The sequence below is a fragment of the Xenopus laevis genome, chromosome 6L (assembly GCF_017654675.1).
Source record: "Xenopus laevis strain J_2021 chromosome 6L, Xenopus_laevis_v10.1, whole genome shotgun sequence".
Classification (NCBI taxonomy): domain Eukaryota; kingdom Metazoa; phylum Chordata; class Amphibia; order Anura; family Pipidae; genus Xenopus; species Xenopus laevis.
The window spans coordinates 41352425-41368040 of NC_054381.1; positions in this window are offsets into that span (position 1 = coordinate 41352425).

Genomic DNA, 15616 nt, shown 5'->3' on the forward strand with positions numbered 1-15616 from the left:
TACCTAGATATGATCACAAGATGTCAGCACAATCTATTTTATTAGCACCTTTTCTGTACACATCTTTCTTTAGCCTACATTTTCTGTGCGGCACTAAATCTGCATCTTATTTGATATTTATGTAAGTCCTATGACTATTCTTATAATTATAGGATACATTGTATAAAATCAAAGAAGTTGTGAGAGTGTCTTTGCCATTCCATGTGTTTTGTTTGAGCAGCGGAATGCAGAATTTTACTTTATCATGTTTTTTGTAGGCACGGTTATTTTGTATAATTTCACTGCTGAAGTTTCATGCAGTTCCAACTAATAACTAAATAATACAGTATTTCACTGCCCTGCGGATTTGTATTAGTGGAGCAGATAGAAATGAGTTTTGATGTGTGGCAGAATGCATGAAAATTCACTGCAATGAATAAGGAAAAATGTCTATATCCAAGATATTATTATTTTTATTATTATTAACATGTATTTATATAGCGCCAACATATTGCGTAGCACTGTAAAGTAAATGTGATTATACAACTACATCACATGAATTACATATATAGAATATATGGAGTAACAAACATCACAATCAATACAGGTACAAAAAGGTGAGGAAGGCCCTATGCATAGGCATACAGTCTAAAGGGAAGGGAGTAATACACAAGGTGTGGGAGTGGGCAAGATCGAATTAAGTGGGTGAGAAATGTGGTATTGTATGTGGTGTTGCGTTTGGTAGTTAAGCAGAGTGAGGGTAGGCTTCTCGAAAGAAGTGCGTTTTCAGAGATTTTTTGAAAGCAGAAAGGTTGGGAGAAAGTCGGACAGACCGTGGAAGAGCGTTCCAGAGGAGGGGTGCAGCCCTTGCAAAGTCTTGAATGCGAGCATGTGAGGAGGTAATGAGAGAAGAGTTGAGTAGCAGGTCAGTAGAGGAGCGTAGTAAGCGAGTGGGTGAGTATATAGAGATGAGTTCAGAGATGTAGGGTGGAGCAGAGTTGTGAAGTGCTTTGAAAGTCAGTGTCATTAATTTGAATTTGATTCTGAAAGGTAACGGAAGAGAGGGTTTTTTCCGAATGGGGATGACAAGAGCATGTTTTAGTTGAGAAGGAAACAGTCCAGTTGAGAGCGAAAGATTAAATAGGTGAGTTAAGGCTTTGATTAGACAAGGATTGGTATTGCGGAGAAGTTTTGAGGGAATTGGATCAAGCGGGCAGGTGGTAAGGTGAGAAGAGGCCAGAAGCTTTGAGACTTCCTCATCAGTGACAGGGGTGAAGGAGCACAGGAGAGACTGGGGAGTGTGGAGGGAGGGTGGTGGAAGTCTAGGGGGGTTGAGTAGTGTAATGTCCCTTCTGATAGTGTCAATTTTGTTTTTGAAGTGCTCAGCAATATCTTGAGCAGAGACAGATGTGCATGGAGGGGGTGGAGAAGGGGAAAGGAGAGTGTTAAAGGTGGAGAAAAGTTGTGCTGGTTTTTTAGAAAGGGAGTTAATGAGTGAAGTAAAGTTTGTTTGGCTTGGAAGAGGCTGATGTTAAAGGAGCGCAGGGCAGATTTGTAGCTCCAAAAGTCTGATTCTGAACGGGATTTGCGCCAGCGACGCTCAAGTGCACGTGAGTGTCTTTGGAGCGCTTTTGTATGAGCAGTATGCCAAGGTTGAAGTGGTTTGGGTCGAGAACGTTTAGTTTTTATAGGAGCAAGCTCATTTAGGGCAGTGGTGAGAGTACTATAGTAGACAGAGGTAGCCACATTAGGACATGAGATGGCTGAGATATTAGAGTGAAGAGAGTCAAAGGAAGAAGAGAGATGTGACACGTCTACAGCTTGCAAGTCACGGTAAGTACGTGTTTGGGGAATAGCAGGGGGTGAGGAGGGAGTTAGTGAGAGTTGAAATGTGAGCATATTGTGATCAGAGAGGGGAAATGGGGAGTTAGTAAAATTGGAGGTTGAACAGAGTCTGGTAAATATGAGATCCAGAGCATTACCATTGGAGTGAGAGGGGGAGCCTGAGCACAAAGATAAGCCTAGGGAGGAGGTTAGTGAAAGAAGTTGAGACAGAAGAGTTGTTAATGTTGTTAACGGGTATATTAAAGTCACCTAATATGATGGATGGGATGTTAGATGAAAGAAAGTAAGGAAGCCAAGCAGCAAAGTTGTCCAGAAATTGTGCTGGTGGTCGATATATAACAGCAATGCAGAGTGAAACAGGAGAAAAGAGCCTAATGCAGTGAGCCTCAAATGAGGAGAATGATAAAGAGGGAACAGGTGGAAGAACTTTAAAAGTACAGCGGGGAGAGAGAAGCAAACCCACCCCACCTCCAGGTCTGGGAGTATGAGTAAGGTGTAGGCCCCCATAGGACAGGGCAGCAGGTGAGGCAGTGTCAGTCGGAGAGAGCGAGGTTTCAGTAAGCGCAAGTAGGTTAAAGGAATTTGCAATGAAATGGTCGTGTATAGCGGTGAGTTTGTTGCAGACAGATCTGGCATTCCAGAGAGCACATGAAAGATTAACTGGGTTTTTGGGTATAGGAGTAAGTGTTCTGTACTGTTTGAATTTGCTCCGGAGAGAAGGAGCTCGTGGCCGTGATATAACTGGGATGGGGTAAGGGCCAGGGTTTGGGGAAATGTCCCCAGCTGCCAGCAATAGAAAGGAAAGAAAGACTAAGTGAGAGTGGGATTTATAAGTCCTTGGTTTGTATGAAAAAGAGGAGTTTTGTGGAATAGCTGAACAGAGTACTTTATAAACTTCATGTGTGGAGAGGGAAGGAGAGGAGAGAAGAGAGGCTGAGATTTGTATAGAACTGGGAATTGATGGAGGAGGTAGTGAAAAATGTTTTATGAAGCATGAGAGTGAAAGGAGGAGAAATGCAGGATAAAGCATGTTCGGAGTAAGAAGTTACAAACTAGCAGGTACAAGCAGATCTGTTTTCTTCTTATCCCAGATGGTTCACTGTTGATTGCAGGGGAATCCGGTTCCTTTTGCTTTGTCCAACTGCCTTGTTTAACTGTCATTTCTAAGCACTTGTGAAATTTTAGCACTTAGCAAATGTTAGCACTCGTGCCATGCCCCAGACACGAGTGCCATCCCCAATACTGGGTCTGAATTTATATGTAGCTGATATGTATGTATATGGATATGGCAGTGTATGGATATATATTTAATGTATATTATATTTAATGTGTTCTCTGTGGTGCATGCCAAGACCCCTATCTTCCTAGTAAAAAGTCATCGTTGCTCAGGTAATGTACTTACTTATTCTTCATACCCCACACTTTCCTAGTAAAGTTCAACACTGCTCAAGGCCAACTGGTTAAAAGCAGATAATTGCTTAATAGCATGTCTGATTGGTAATTTTTCCCTTCCGTGTTCCTTTACAGAAATCACTTCATAAAGCTGTTCATAGATAGATTGATAATGCCTCCATTACATGGCCAATCCTGAGCCAGCAGCTTATTGGCAATTGCTTGGAAAATCCCATTCAGCAATGACCACATTGAGTGATTGTCCTTCTGTTCCTCTATAGCCCCCCCCTCTCATGTTATCTGTTGGCCTGTGGACCAAGTGTCTGAATGAGCCAGCTACCTGCATGGTCACATCAGGAAAAATGCTTGCTGTGGTCTGCTAGTTTGGGAACTCACCAAGCAACAATATGTGCATGATTTTGCCACCTCTGTAGTTAAAATTGGTGTGATACAGTAATTTGGCCCCGGGACCATTAACTACGTCACATATCTGCAGGGCCACCATCAGTAATCATGGGATCCCACATTACTAAGCATGCCCCCCCCCCAAGTGCCAACATTTATTAGCCAGCCAGTCTTGTGGGTCCTGATTAGAAATAAATGCCAACCATACACTGTTACACCCCCCAACCCACTCCCGGCAAACTTTTTTGTCTGCAAACTGCATTTTTTCAACAGGTCCCTGACTGGAGTACCCTATGTGGCCCTAGGGGTCTGTGCAGAAAAATACTGGCCTTACTATAGATTTTTAGAATTGTTCCCTATTAATAACATTGACATCAAGCATAATCTTTACTATCCTCATGGCAACTCTAGCAAAAAGAACCTCATCCACAACCTATGCCCAGTGAGATTATCCTGCCAACCCAATCACTATCTGTCCAGGCTCCAACCAGCTATCTAGTGGAACGGCTATGTTTTTGGCACCATACACAAGCTAATAAACTGCCGACTGGGTTGACAAGCAATAGTGACCCCTTTTATGGCTAATGTTACACTCAAAAGCATCTAAATGCTTCATTTCGGCTACTTACGGTACTTCATGCATTTCAGTGGCTTATTTTTATGTTGTAGGAAATCTAGCGATTTGCAGAACTGTTTTATTATTTTTCATCATCAACCTCAAATGCCACAAATAAAAATAAACACCTCTAGTATGAGAGCTTTTTAATTAACCAATTCCTTCAGCCTCATTGTGTATGCTTTGCATGCTTCTGCTATCCGTTCATTAGCACCAGAGCCGAAAGGGTTCCCTGTGAATTTGCTTCGTGCTACAACATACTTTCCCATCCCAGGCAAACGCTTACTGCCATTTAAGAGTATGTGCTTCCAGTTACCGCGCTGTGCTCTGCCACTGAAATGATGAGGGGGTAGGTGATTGGAAGAATGAGTATGTGCTTAAAGGAAGTGCTTGCTTGTCAGCATCATATTTATTTTACAGTAACATAAATGGTGAAAGTATAAGCTTTATGAATATACTTGCATTCCCTCTGCTAGTAGAACCGGTAGTGTGGAACTGGGGGCCCATTAGAGAACCGGATTACAAGCGCCCACTTGCTGGAACCTTAAAACATTTCTTCCTTTTCAGGGAAACAACGATATGCCCAAGTTTGAAAGATTCGTTGTTCAAATGTAACTGATTAAAAGGGTGGTTCACATTAAATTTTTTGTTAAGTATGTTATAACATGGCTAATTCTAAGCAACTATTCAATTGGGCTTCAGTTTATAGCAGGCATGTCCAAAGTCAGGCTCGGGGGCCAATTGAGGCCCATTTTCAAATTTACACCCGCCCTCAGCCTCCATCATAAAACTAATAATAATACAGCTGCCAGCATAGTGTGATCAGGAATCACGTAGCTGTAGCAGTAATATTTTGGCACATTAGTGAAATGATCTGCCACTTGGTCTATACTGCTGCCTGTGTGCTGAAGGTGTTACCAATAGACACATACTGGCACGTAGTGATGCACCGATCTCGCATACTTCTTTAGGGCTGAAGATGTCAATAGACCAAATGACAGATCATTTAACTAATGTGCCCAACTATTACGGCTACGTGATTCCTTATTTAAATTATGTTAATGGTTCAAAAAATGTCAGGCTGAACGGTCGGCCTCCACACATTTTCACCTCACCAAATCTGGCCCTCGTTGCAAAACATTTGGACACCCCTGGGTTATAGTTTTTTAATTATTTGCCTCCTTCTTCTGACTCTTTCCAGCTTTCAATTGGGGGTTACTGACCCCATCTAAAAAAAATATGCTTTATAAGGCTACAGATTTATTGTTATTGCTACTTTGTTTTACTCATCTTTTTATTCAGGTTCTCTCCTATTCAAATTCCATTATTTTATTTAAATCAATGCATGGTTGTTATGGTAAATTGGGACCCTAGCGACCAGATTGCTGAAATTGCAAACAGGAGTGCTGCTGAATAAAAAGCTTAAAAACCACAAATCCTCAAGAACCGTAAATAATAAAAAAAAAGAAAGAAAAACAATTGCAAATTGTCTCAGAATATCTGTGTCTACATCATACTAAAATTTAAAGGTGAACAATCACTTTAATATCGCTGAGGAGGCTCAGTTTTTCAAACCCATTTGCCTGATAGATCCCAGTTCAGTAAAGTCTATGGCAGGCCTGCACTGGCAATCTGAGGTTTGTGGCAAACACTAAAGAGGCTGCTGTAAGTTCCCATAGAAAGTCAATATTTAATGGGCTGGTGGGGGTTGTTTGGGCCTCTGTGTACTTGGAATACAAGAGCATATTTTGACTCCCAGTCCAGACCTGGTCTATGGAAAACTTCTATTCACATAGATATCACAGCAACCAATGTGGCAGCTTTCAGAAAGACAAACGGAGGAATAATACTTTGTGGGCAGCTGTTTATTTTGTTTGTTGCTAGAATTTTAGTAACATGCCACTTGAGAGAACACAGCAATGCAGTGGATACAGACAGACTGCAGAGGCTAACACAAGCAGTGCAGGCCGAACCTCTTTTTCCTGTGCTTCTTACAGCCCTGGTTATTTGCTTGTATTAGTTATACTATCTCACAATTGCCTGTACTCTGAGCAAATTACTTCTGAGAAACTCTCCCTGCCAGCCCTGTATAATAGTTTCCCTGGTTTCTCCTGCTTATTTGTAGCAATAAATGTGGCATCTGCCTTTTCCCGACCCCTTCTTTTCTTTCTCACTTCTGGGAATAACTTAAAACACAAGTAGGACCTGGAAAAGGTAGAAGAGTTTAATGCTCTGTGATTCAGAAAGGACAAAGGTCCCAAGAAGACCTGGGAGCACCTGGACAAATCCTGGCAAGATAAGGAGTCAAATACTGAGAACAGGTATGTCCAAACATCCACCTTCTAGTTGTAGATCTGCCTACAGCCTTTTGTCTGTTTGCCTGATTTCAACAAGCTTAGTGCAGTAGTTCTGACACTAAAAACAGTGACCTCTTGCCAGTTCAATACACAAGAGTAATCTGACAAGTAGCAAGTCTTTACTGGTACAGTGGAATAAAGTATATGGACATTTGAGGGACTCCTGCATTGTACGGATACTTTAGATAAAAGTGGTTTGGTGCTACAGATACAGTAACAGAAATTTATAATCGCTTCAGCATGGGAGCATCATTATGAACATATTGCAAAACCATGTACTATGCAAAAGAGATAAACTGCTTATCTATAAAACTTTATATTAAAGGGATCCCGTCATCGGAAAACATGTTTTTTTCAAAACGCATCAGTTAATAGTGCTACTCCAGCAGAATTCTGCACTGAAATCCATTTCTCAAAAGTGCAAACTGATTTTTTTATATTCAATTTTGAAATCTGGCATGGGGCTAGACATTTTGTAAATTTCCCAGCTGCCCCTGGTCATGTGACTTGTGCCTGCACTTTAGGAGAGAAATGCTTTCTGGCAGGCTGCTGTTTTTCCTTCTCAATGTAACTGAATGTGTCTCAGTGGGACATGGGTTTTTACTATTGAGTGCTGTTCTTAGATCTACCAGGCAGATGTTATCTTGTGTTAGGGAGTTGCTATCTCGTTACCTTCCCATTTTTCTGTTGTTAGGCTACTAGTGGGGAAAAGGGAGGGGGGTGATATCACTCCAACTTGCAGTACAGCAGTAAAGATTGATTGAAGTTTAGCAGAGCACAAGTCACATGACTTGGGGCAGCTGGGAAATTGACAATATGTCTAGCCCCATGTCAGATTTCAAAATTGAATATAAAAAAATCTGTTTGGTCTTTTGAGAAATGGATTTCAGTGCAGAATTCTGCTGGAGCAGCACTATTAACTGATTCATTTTGAAAAAAATTTTTTTCCCATGACAGTATCCCTTTAAACTTTTCCCCTTCAGTATAACATTATTTCTCCCCAGAGTGTTGTATGTTTTTATTTGAATGTGCACATTAATTGCCTGTGTAACTACTGGGATACATGAATGGCACACTATAGGGTACTGACTTTCCCTATATACACTGTATGAGCAGAATGAAGTATATAACAGCTAATACTGTGCACATATAGTATACTATTTTAGTCTATGCAATGAGAGCCTCATTTTGTAGTTGTTCATGCTCTGTATGCAGTTTATTCTTCATTAGAAAGATGAAGAATGCGGTTTATAGTCTAATCCCAAGGCCTCACTGTAGGATGATGCTTGTAAAACACTGTTAAGTGGGTTACGCTGGGTTTTCAAAGCCTTCATTTTCTCCAGCAAAATAAGGAAATTTCTATTTGCATCCTGATACGGTTCCCTTTGAGATACAGCCCTACGGAATCACGATCTGCAGTGCAGAGATAACCTTCTTTGTAGAGACCGGAATTTACACTTTAAAGAATTGTGGATAAGAGCACAGCAGGTTCCCATTTCTATATATATATTTTAGGGCTCTGAATAATCGCTGTGTGTTTTTTCTTCTGGTACTTTTATGTCAATATTTAGATGTTATTATCTGTCTGGGATGGGTACTGCATTCATTAAACAAACTAGTGTGATAGAGGATAACTGGAATTTTTTGTGGTTACCCTGTTTTGCTACAAAAAATAATCGCCTGAGATAAAAGCACAAAGATGTTATTTAAGTCATCACTCCTACTGGGAGCTATGAAGTGGCAACTGATTGGGGGGGGGCTATAGTGCCATAACGAGTTTTTGTTAGGGTTTGAAAATGATATGACAGCATATCTAGTGTATCCAAGGGACTATGTAATTCCCAAATCTCCTCCTAATTACATTCAGGCTTCACCTCCATCCACTGCTTTCGAACCTCCTAATGATGCCAGTCCCATGTTTCAGAACCTTGATCTACAACCAGTGTCTCACAAGCAACATTGCTCACCAAACCCCTTTGATGTTTTTCGCAGTGGCCCCAAAGTAGGTCCTTAATTTTGAATTCCTGGCTCGGAGGCAAGTTTTGGCTGTATAAAACATAGATGTACTGCCAAACTGAACCGCCTGTGGGCTTCCAGTCCAAATAGGGGCTATCAAATAGCCAATCACAGAACTTATTTGGCACCCAAAAACATTTTTCATGCTTGTGTTGCTCCCCAACTCCTTTTATATCTGAATTTTGCTCAGGGGTAACAAAAAGGTTGGAGACTCCTAGTTTAGAATTGGCTGTCCTTACCTGTTCCCACACATTCTGTTTGAAAAGCAGCTCATTCTGCAAATGGTCTGGAGATGCCATTTGAAGCAACATCAAATAGAGAAATTGAGTATTTACATACATAAGTTATTGGTCACTCAAGCCAGGGATTTTGACAAATACAATCAATAGGGGGGGCTCCTCCTCCCCCCGCTCCCCTACTGCAATGCAAATGGTGGCAGTCGGCGCGCATACGTAGATGCGCTGCACGGCACCACAAAAAACAATTTTTTTTAACCCCAATATCGGAAGTGGGGGTCTGGCCTGGAGCGTATGAATAATCACAAACATGCAAATATATGGGTGTACACCAGTAATTTAATTTAACTTTAAGTACCCTGATTTTAAGTTTTCCCGCATATTACATTTTTTATTTGTGGTCCCACCAATTTATAATGCATTTCAATGGGTGCATTTCCCTGAGTTTAAGTAACGTTTTCCTGCATTTTAGATAAAAATTTTGTCATGATGTTCCCAAAAATTCCTGTTTTCCCGGATTTTTTTTCCTGGTTCCCTGAAAAATTTTAAATGGGGGATTCTACTATACTTTAGTACTTTTACCATAACCAACTCATATAGGCATCAGCTACCGTTCTCAAATGAGAAAAACCCATTTAAAAATGTGGGGTTTTAATTCTATGATATAGTTGTAATAATTGTAATAATAATTGTAATATGATGTTATGATGAGTGTTTCGGTGAAAGTATAACACTTATCACCAAGTACTATATGCTGCTGCTGCAGGGCATGTGTCCCTTATTATAAAAGATGCATTACATTTGCAGAGAGCATCCATCTTGGCTGTATGTTTTTCAAAAATTGATTAGAAAGGTCTGGTTAATTATTGCTTGTCTGTGATTTAAGGTCAAAGGATGAGACCAGTGCTGAAAGGTGTATGTAGTTAGAAGCTTGTTCAAAACCTTTTGATCCATATTATTAACAGCAACTCGTCTCTTTTCAGCACGCTTCAATCACTGGAAACCGCCCTAAGTATTTCAAATTAATTCAACAAATAATCTCTGCTTTTGATTTATATGTGTGTCCCATGGAGAGCATATGGCTGGAAGGCAAGAGTTCAGCAGGAGCTGCAACAAATTAATCATCTCCTGGTGAGGCAATTAAATATAACCAACACATACTCTAAAACATCCTTCAACTGCTCTAGGAATTACCATTTGCAGGAAATGTGCATAAGAGTGCTACTATCAGCCAAAAATCATATAGACTAATAATAATAGTTTTTTTCCTTTAGCCACTAAGACTGAACATGATACAAGGGATTTTCTAACAACATAACATCTATAGCAGTGGCTGAACTTCCAGCCTACAGTTGTGCACAGGCAATATGGGGCTAGTAGGGGTGCACTTATTGTTTGTCTGTAGGGGATTGTTAGGATAACAGCAACTGAATCAAGCAATAAGCCAGATTTTAAAATATATTTATAGTACAATTTTTCTTGAAATAACATAATTTCATGGATATCTGATCTAGCAGAACACAAGGCTCAACTACAGTTACATAATAAAGGTCCTCTGTGGTCTTGAAGGTCTGCAGCTAACCATCCCTAATGGAGGTAGATGATGGGGTAACAACATTTTACATTTATCCTTATTCTACATCAACAATAGATGATCATAAGTTTATGCATGTAGTGCCCAGACCCCTAGCATTCAAGTGTGTAAGTATTTATCATCAATGAATGGAAGAACTAAAGAACCCAGCATTATGTATGAGTAAAAGTATGGCACAAAAACTGGACAAGCATCTGTTTTATTTTTTCTAAAGGTTTCATATTGCTTGACTTCATACAAATATTGTAATGATATGGGCTGGAGCCGCAACAGAACTTTACAGCAATAGTTAAGACTATATTGGCAGTTGTACTAATGCAAAGTAACATACCAGTAACTAGTAAGAGAGCTGAACCTAACTTTTTACTAGGGTTTTGCCTCTACCCTTCACTATTGCTTAGTCTCTGAATATACATGTCTGTGCACACAAAGACTTTTTTAAAATTAAAAATTAAAAAAAAGATATATATAAAAAAAATACCAGTATTCACTATTTATACAGAAATTAAAATCTATATCAACAGTTTGATTCATAATAATTTTCCACCTACATATGGTACTACAGTAGAACCCCCACTTTACATTTTTCAGGGGACCAAGAAAAAATAGTGTAAAAAAAAATTTAATATCAGGGAAATGTGTAAAAGCAACTTATTCTTCAAGTACTCCGGATTTATGCACAGGAGTCTGTTTTACTTTGCAATACATTTGATTTGTGCATGACTTTATGAATTGCAGACTAATTGGACTTGAAGATTTGCAGACAGAACCATGACAAAATATGCATTGGGTTAGTATTTAAAGGGGTGGTTCACCTTTAAGGTGACTTTTATTATGTTATAGAAAGGTCAATTCTAAGCAACTTTTCAATTGATTTTCATTATTTATTTTTTATAGTTATTTGCCTTTTTCGTCTGACTCTTTGCAGCTTTCAAATGGACATCGCTGACCCCTTCTAAAAAACAAATGCTCTATAAGGCTACAAATGTATTGTTAGTGTTACTTTTTATTACTGATCCTTCTATTCAGGCCCTCTCCTATTCTAGTCTCTTATTCAAATCAATGCATGGTTGCTAGGGTAATTTGGACCCTAGTTACCAGATTAGTTAAGATGCAAATTGAAGAGCTGCTGAATAAAAAGCTAAATAACTCAAAACCCACAAATAATAAAAAATGAAAACCAATTGCAAATTGTCTCAGAATATCACTCTGTACACCATACTAAAAGTTAATTTAAAGGTGAACAACCCCTTTAAACTTCTTAATTTTATTAACAATAACATTCAAAGTGGATTTTTGGGAATATCAGGACAACACTTTTAGTTTAAAATCCACGAATACTATGTAAAATCAGGGAAAATCACCCATTACATGCATTATAAATTGGTGAGACTGAAAAATAAATTGGAAAATGTGGGAGAACTTAAAGGGTTTGTTCAACTTTAAATTAACTTTTAGTATGGTGTGGAGAGTGATATTCTGAGACAATTTGCAATTGGTTTTAATTTTTTTTATTTGTGGTTTTTGAGTTATTCAACTTTTTATTCAGTAGCTCTCCAGTTTGCAGTTTCAACATTCCAAATTACATTCCAAATGACCGTAGCAACCATGCATTGATTTGAATAAGAGACTGAAATATGAATAGGAGAGAACCTGAATAGAAAGATAATTAATAATTGTTAGCAATGACAATAAATGTGTAGCCTTACTGAGAATTAGTTTTTTAGACCCTCTCCCCCATTTGTAAGCTTGAAAGAGTAAGGAGAAAATGGCAATGAATTAAAAAACTATAAAAAAAGAAAAAAGGACATCCAATTGAAAAGTTGCTTAGAATTAGCCATTCTATAACATACAAACTAAACTGAATTTAAGTAAACTAAGGCATGTAAAATCAAGGTTTCACTGTATAGAATATCTGTATGATATACATTTAAATTTATGATATCTACTATATAGATACATATTTAAATAAGTGTATGTTTGCTTACAAGGGAAGTTCACTTTTGAAGGCAGTAATAATATAATCTAGGAATAACTAACATGTACTCTAGTTTCATTTCTAGTGTAAACATATTCGATGGTGAGTCTGCTAGTAATACATGTGAATATTCCACTTTTCACTTCATAATTTCCCAGGGCTGCAGAATGGATTTCTGTACTGAAAACATCAATTGCCTGTAATGAGCATAATGTCTGGTCTCTGATGTACTTTTGTGAAGTTCTAATGATAATGTTCAACTTGTACTATTTCTTACGCATTATTCACTTATTTTCACATATATCAAGGGCTCGGTGTGTATTTTGTGCAATTAACATATATCGGTTTTGAGAAAACTAAAACAACTTTTTGATTGTTGGTTGATGAATCACCATTCTGTTCTATGAGTATTGCCAATATTATAACAATTGTTGTTCTTTCTCTTTGGAATGTAAGACCTGAGCGATTACTCTCACAAACATATGGATTAAAGCGGACCTGTCACCCACACATAAAAAGCTGAATAATAAAAATCCTTTGCAAATTAAACATGAAACCCTGATTCTTTTTTTTTTATTAAAACATTTATACCTGTTATAAACTCTTTTAAAATCTCATCTATCAATGATTTAATTCTTGCCCCTCCTCTATGCCTTAGGCATAGAGGCGGAGCAAGCAATTATTTTCACTTTCCATTCTGCACTTCCTAAATATCACTGCATTCCCCACATTCCTCCTCAATATATAATTGCATAGCCGGTGCATAGACATGTGCATCAGGTGCCACATTCTGGTGTATAAACAATATTTAGGCACAATGCAGAGCTTGTCTTAATAACAGTGTCCACAAAATGGCACCTGCCTATATGATGTGATTGTGAATTCCAAGACTAAAAGAATCAAGATTTAAATACTTTATATAAGGTAAGTGAAGTTTATATTGTTTCGCTAAAATCATAACATAGGATTTGGAATTATTTCTTAAAATGAGAGGTTCCCTTTAAGTGCCTGTTGCCTCAGGTCATTGGTGCCCCTAGAGTTTCTTGAACTAGTAAAATTACAATAAAGTACTTACTGTATTTAAAGAATAAAGATAAATAAACTTACTACCATAGAGCCCCCTTTTACTGATCTGGTGACAGATACATGACTTGTAACTGTTGCTCATTTTGTCTTAAGGTCAGCTTGAATCTTTGTTTATACCATAATTCCACCAATCGTTTTCTGCAATCTTTTGTATGTACAGTATGTATAACTTTATTTATAAAGAGCTACTAGGATACGCAGGTAAAAGTACTCAAACATTATAACAATATAATACACAAATAAGTATAAATATAAGAGATACCACCAAGGCCACCATCAGAAATTGTGAGGCCCCATACAACAAGATTTTCTGCCCCCCCCCCCACAAAAAAACAAAAAAAAATATTGGTGGCCAGGGACCAGTACAAGTATAAAAAAACATTGGTGGCCAGACCCCAAAGTTAAAAAAAAAAATTTGTGGCCATGGCACTAGCCATGCTCTCTTACAATGTTCTGCATTATCTCCTGTGACAAGCTGGTTGCCTGTACACGCAGCTTTTGGGGAAAATTATTTATGGTAGGCTGGCAAGCATAGGTTTAGGAGCACCATGTCTTCAGGCAAAAACAGGGAACAAATTCGCTAACCAGCAAAGTGGCTAACACTAGCGAATATTCGCCAGCGTTACGTCATTTTGCCACTTGGCCAACTTACTAAAAGTGTCCATGGCAAAAACTCGCTAACGAAGTAGATAGACTAGCGCAACTTCATAGCCTAACGCCAGGCGAAATTGCACTCTGGCGAAGGGGCGAAATGACGCAATTTACTAAGTTTATTTTTTTCTGAACGTTGCCTCTTTTGCCAGAGTTTACTTCGCCAGGTCAGACCAGGCGAAGTGCAATAGAAAAGATGGCCCCTAAACTATACAGTGGGCACATGTGTAGGGCATTAGAACTCCTCTATATAATTTTATTAAGTTTCCCTGGGCTTGTGTAGTGTTATTTATTTGCTGCAGCATACACGTCCATTGAAACGTCTGTTTCGCTAGTGCAACTTCGCAAACGATCAGTAACTTGCGCGCAACATCGGATCTTTGTGAATTTGCGCAGCCCTGGTGAATCTACACCTGGCAAAGTCTACGATGGCGCAACTTCGAAGGTAAGTAAATTTGCCTCTATGTCTTCAGGCAAAAACACAGATTTATTAACACAGACGGGTAACCTTCCTGTTTTGTGCCCTGCTCCGAGAGACCTTCCTCTCACTACAATTTAATACCTTTCCATAGGACAGCCTTTCTGTGGAACGTGATCTCTAATATGTGAACTGGACCAAAGGACTGGAATTGTCTGGCTTGCCTGTACCTTCCTGAACACTACAGCTTCCAGGGCCAGACCGCAAAATACTTTAAACAGAGCAACCATTCCCTGTTTAGTAACAGGTCCTTTGTCCGACCTTTGAAGCTTACATGTGCAATTGGGGGAGAAAATGAAAATTCACCTTTTGACAGTTTTCTTTGATCATTCTACCACACTCCTTAGTTCTTTTCTCCAAATACAGCATGGTCCATTCTAGGATTCATGTGAGGAATTAAATACGATTTAGCCATTTTATGGCATTCATTATCTGGAAACCCGTTATCCAGAAAGCTCAGTTTTAAGCAATTTATTGTCAATTTTTTTTTTTACAATTGATTTCATTTTTCTTTATTACAGGAATGGGGTCCCCTATCTGGAAACCTGTTATCCAGAAAGCTCTGAATTACAGGAAGGCCATCTCCCATAGCAGGGGCGATTCTAGCCATTATGCCGCCTGAGACGGCCTTCTTTTGTTGCCCCTCCCCATGGCACTCACCTTTAGCGCGCCAGAAATGATTTCCTTTTTCTTTGTATTAATAACACAGTACCTTGTACTTTGATTCCAACAAAGATATAATGAATACTTTAAAAAGCAAAAAAAAAACACGTTTAAAATGTTTTTTTTAAAGACTTAAGATAGGGAGATCCCAAATATTGAAAGACCCCTTATCCGGAAAACCGGAATACCTGTATAATTATTTATATTACAACAGTAATTGCATTCACCAGCAGATCAAATGTCTACTAATAATAACCTATAATTTAGTTACACATGTCTTAGATCATTTAAGGAATGATTGTTAAAGAAATATGTCTAAG